Below are 5,774 nucleotides of genomic sequence, written 5' to 3'. Positions count from 1 at the left end.
TACCAAGTGGTACAGTGGACCTGTGGTGTTGGAACAAGCTAATCCAACTCTTAAACAATAAATTTAGAATATGTTTTCATGTCTGTATTCCATGATATCAAATGGAGAGATTGAAATCAGACACATAAACTGTCAGGTGCTAATTTTGCTTTTTAAAACGCCCTCAAACTTCTGAACCCCTCTTCCTGATAATACATCATAGATAAAAGTTTGGTAGCATAGAGCAGAACAGCATTGAATTCACCAGCAAGGTCATGTGGAATGGAAGCTTTATCTGTGCAAACCTTGCTGGTGTCAGTATTGAGCTATCTTTTGACTAATGATGTTAAAGTAGTTAAATAATTTGTTTTAAATTTACACAGTGATATAATTATCATGATAAATTAGTTAGAATACTTTAATCAGTTCAGCATATTTCTTTGTATGTATTTACTTTAAATCCCCATTCTCCCTTTCCACACCCAGGAAATCATTAGCATACTTCTTGCCTCAATGAATTTCCTTTCTCTGAATGAAAGATAAATGGAATAATATATCTACATTATGTAGCTTCTTGTGTCTGTCTTCTTTCACTCTACATATTTTTGTAGATTTTAAATGTTTTATTTTATGTGTATTAGTGTTAGCAATGATGTGCTCGTGGTGCCAGTGGAGGCCAGAACAGGGCATTAATTCATCTGGAACTGGAGTTATAAAGATGGTTGTGAGCCACCACGTGGGTGCTGAGAATTAAACTCTTAAGAAGAAGCAGTGCTCTTAATCATTGAATCCTCTCTCTAGCCTCACTGTACATACTTTGAAATTCACTATGTCATAATATAAATTATTATTTTATAAATAAAATAAATTTTTATTGTAATATAATATCTCCTTTGTGAGTTAATGGTACTTTATTTATATATTCATCAATTTGTTGGCATTTGGGACGTTTCCAGCTTGGAGACATTATAAATGATGCTTTTCCATTTTTGTTATAATGTAAATTTACGTGTAAACAACTTTTTATACCACAAGTTGAATTTTTAGGTCACAGAGTAGCTCAACTCTTTGTTCCCTGAACAACTGTTTGTAATGTGTCTCCATAATTTTATAATCTCATCTGAAATTCATGAAACATTTTTTACACATACTCAGTAATACTTCTTAGTGTCTGTCTTATTCTAACCAGTATGATAGATGTGATGTGGTATCTGGCTATGGAATTGATTGTCATTTTCCTAACAACTGATGTTAGACTGCTTTTTGTATGACTGTTAGCCATTTATATATCTTCTTTAAAGAAATCTCTATTCAAATCTTTTGTCCATCTCTATCCATTATGGTATTAGTTCTTTCATTATTATGTTTTAAGACTTATTAATCCTGGATATGAACCCTAAGTCATCTACATAATTTATAAACTTTTTTGTGGTTTGTAAATTGTCTTTTTACCTTTTTGATGTCGTCCTTTATAGAGAAAAGGTATTTTTCTTTAATTTTGATGAAATTCATATTTCCCTGATGGCTAGGGATTATATAATACTTTTCAATGGTGATTGGTCATTTACATTTCACTCTTTCTTTTTTAATTTTTTGAAACCCGTTCAGTTCATTTGCCTATTTGTTGATTGGCTGTTTTATTTGCTTGGTATTTGATTTCTACAATTCTTTGTAAGTTCTGTAGATTAGTCCCTTCCTAAGCAGGGCTGGTTACGATTTCTCCTGTTCTGTGGGTTGTCTATGTGTTGTGCAGATAGTTTTCTATCCTGTGCAGAGACTTTTCATTCACATGTAGTCCTATCTGTTAGTATTTGGTGTTAGTACCCTATCAGTCATCTATTTAAAAGTTCTTACTGGGATGGAGAGATACCTGTAACATGTAATTTTACTATGTTAAAGTTATAACCTTTCTTTTTATTTAAACACAAAAGGGGAGGTGATGTGGGAGCCCCCTCTGTGTGCTGTGATTACCATTAATGAATAAAGAAACTTCTTGGCCTGTTGATAGGGCAGAACTTAGGTAGGTGGGGAAAAGTAAATGGAACGCTGGGAGGAAGAAGGCAAAGTCAGAGAGACGCCATGGAGTCTCCAGAGTCAGACATGCTGAATCTTTGCTGGTAAGCCACTGCCACGTGGCAATATACAGATTACTAGAAATGGGTTAAATTAAGATGTAAGAGCTAGCCAATAAGAAGCTAGAGCTAATGGGTCAAGGAGTATTTTAATTAATACAATTTCTGTGTGGTTATTTCAGTTCTGGGTGGCCGGGATGAACAAGCAACTCCTGTCTACACCTGGGCTGAAGAAGTTTAGGGTAGTGGGAAGAGAATGCCAGCCAGGAGGGCCCTGAAACAGGTAGTAACTGAGGAATGCTTGGAGAACCTGGCAGCCAGGTCTGCTTTGATATGTTGAATGAGTAGGCACTTTAAGTGTTTGTCTGGATTTGAAACTTAATGATGTTCATGTGAAAATAGATGAAGGAATTAAAATATAATCATTTTCTGCTGAAATTGGAAACATCACAAAATCCACAATTTATATATGGATAATAAAATGTGATTAATATATACAATGAAGCATTAGCATGCAAAGAAAAAGAGTAAAGAAAGTAGTGGTATATGTTACAACACAGGTGAATGGGGCCGGGAGGAACATGCTAAGACAAAGAGGCAAGTTACAAAAATACCAAATATTTTGTAGTGAAATGTATGTAAAATATTCAGAAGAATCAAATTTGTAAAGTTATAAATTTGATTACCAAGAGACTAGAGGCAGATGTAAAGGGAGACATCTACAGTCATTTGATCGACACTGACTAAAAAATATTGTAGGGTCTAAGGGTGTAGCTCAGTGGTAGTGTTCTTGCATAGCATGTAATGACAAACTCTGAAAAGTGAAAAAATAAAAGAACTTATAAAATTACAGTAATGATATCTGCACAATGCTGTGCATATACTAAATAACCAAATTGTTATGTACTTTAAAATAGGTGATTGTAGAATATATAGCTATGTCATTATAAGCAAAATAGAGTGCCAGGCACAGTGGTGTGGGTTTATTATCCCAGAACTTGGGAAACAAAGAAAGGTGGGTGAGACAGGAGTTTAAGGCCACCTTTGGCTGCACACCAAGTTTGATGCCGCCCTGGGCTGAGAGCTTCCTGTTTCAAAAACAATTAACTTTTCCTATTGCTGTGATAGAAATAAAGTAACAAGGGAGGAAGGGTTTATTTTGGCCCCATAGTTCAATGTTACAGCCCATCATGGTAGGGGAGTTCGACCAGCAAGAGCTTGAGTTATTCATATTTTATCTGCAACAAAAGAACAGGCAGTGATGGATGCTTGTGCTCAGTCAGCCTTCTTCTTTTCTAGTACAGAATCCCAGCTCCAGGGATGGCACCTCACACAGTACCCAAGTCTTCCTACCCCTACTAGCCTAATTTAGATTTTTAAAAAATTCTCTAACAAAAGATAGTAAAACAGAGATGCGACATATGCTGCAGACCTGAAGCAGAATACATATAATACAAAGTCACATTAGAGAATAATTACTACATTAAAACAAATACATGGAAAAAGCCCCCACAAAATACATTTAAGTGGAATCTAATTAGGTAAATGCGTTAAAGTGGATGTTCAAAAATCAGAAATAACTACAACATAAAGAACTTGAAAACAACTGGAAAGTTTTGTTAAGACTCATTTCAGAACTTTGATAAAAAGGAGGCTATCTAACTAGGGATGGCACCTAAAAGACTTCAGAGAAGAAAACGCCTGCAGAATTGGGAGTCTTCTATTTGAAGTAGGAGAGTTCTGTGCTCAGATAATATAGAAGGTTCTCAGAGGAATATACTTTCAGAACTGAGATCAAGTATGATAATAATAATAGTTCTTCATATTGGTAGAGTAGAGAAACCATGAAGCCAATCACCTATCTCTAAGGAATTTACATATCTTTGCCTAGTTGGAGTTGTTTTGTTAGGGTGAGGAAGTGATGTAAGACTTCTAAAGTTGCAACAATTTGCTTCTTTCTACTTCAGACTTTCTGTCTGCATCTAAATTCATCTGATCAGAAGTTTCAATTAGATCTACAAATTTTGATTAGATCTTAAAGTAGCAGCCATATTAGTGCTTAACTCAGTAACTGGGAAGGTATCTATAAGCCAAAGAAAATCTCTTTCCTATCTTGTAGTTTAACTTAGCCAACTTAAAACATTATGAAATTTCAACACTTTTGAGATGTGATTAATAAAACAGAAATAAATATGGAAAAATGTATTGCCCAAAACCTAATGGCATAGATCACATATATAATTAAAGATTTATTTTATGCTTGGGTAACCATTTTCAGATTTAGATACTGGTTACTACACAAAATATATTCTCATAGCAGCTCTTTCAGAAATGGAGTGTGGGCTAAGGCAAGGAAATCCACAATCTGTTCCCTTAGTGGTCCATAAAATATCATGTTAATTGATATATTCCTTTCATAAGTTCAATATTGTCTCTTTCCTGTGAATGTCTAAACAGAAACAACTACATATGAAGTATATATTACAATGGAGTTGAATACATGATTGTGGGGGATATATTTCTGTTATAAATATAGATGCAGATTTTGAAGTTATCTTTAAATACATTTTCTTACACAGTGTTGGATGATTAAGAATGTTTGCAAACCTCTTCATAGAAAAGCTCACTCACCATATGGTCTCCCCCCCTACACTCCTTATTTTAGAACACAGAAACTAGGAAGCGGAAGTAAAGGCTGTTGACTTAGTCACTAGTCTCCTCTCAGCGTGAATTGACATCATTTCACACAGCAAGTGAAATTAAGCCCACTTATGCCTAAGCATACACGCCTCCCGTTAACACATGGTCGATAATGATAGACTTGGTGTTAATGTTAGTATCCCACACAGATCATCTGTGAATAGCGCTGCTAAATGTTTCTGCTTCCTCAAAAAGATGAGTCCCCCTAGAACAAATGGTCTTAGTTGTCATGGAAACAAGATATTCTGTCTGGTGTCAGTCTACTATAGCAACCAGGAAGTACAAATTCATTCACAGAAGAAAAGTTGAAATTACTAACCTAGCTGCTTACACTCAGTTCAATTCAATTCATGAGTATGTGAAAAGAAAGCAGGAGGATGAAAACAAGTACTAATGCAGACAAATAAAGTATTATAAGTTGGGTAAAGTATTAGATGACAAAGATTTTAAAAACAGTAGATTAAGGATGCAGTATGTGGTGGTCTAATAATTCTTCTACTCATTTAATAGAGATGTTCACTATCCCACTCCACAGAAACCTTAAAATTGCCGCTAGAAGACAAGATAGGAAGTATGCAAGAAAAAGAAGCAAATTATTAGATCTTTCCACTTCTTATGTCCCTCTAAAACTGGGTACAATTTTATAACTAAACTAATCAAACATCAAGGTGATAAATACTCAGCCCAGCATCACATTCAAGACTATAACCATAAGCTCTCAAAGTAGGTTCAGTTGGGAGCCTCGATTTCTGCTGCTGGAGTTTAATAGTTTTCATCAGTTCTTTTTATCATCTCTTTTCATCATTTTCTGCCTTTAAGATAAAACAGTGAATACAGATCATTACAGAAAAAATATTCCTATCTACTCACAAGGTTAATATCTTCTTTGTGTAGGATTTTTTCTTTCTTTTTTTCTTTTATTTTTTTAATTAATTAATTTATTTATTAAAGATTTCTGCCTCCTCCCCGCCAATGCTTCCCATTTCCCTCCCCCTCCCCCATCAAGTCCCCCCCCCTCATCAG

Source organism: Alexandromys fortis, unplaced genomic scaffold (genome assembly GCF_014885135.2).
Source record: "Alexandromys fortis isolate MF-2015 unplaced genomic scaffold, M_Fortis_MF-2015_v1.1 scaffold_492, whole genome shotgun sequence".
NCBI lineage: Eukaryota > Metazoa > Chordata > Mammalia > Rodentia > Cricetidae > Alexandromys > Alexandromys fortis.
Note: the sequence above shows the minus strand (reverse complement) of the source record.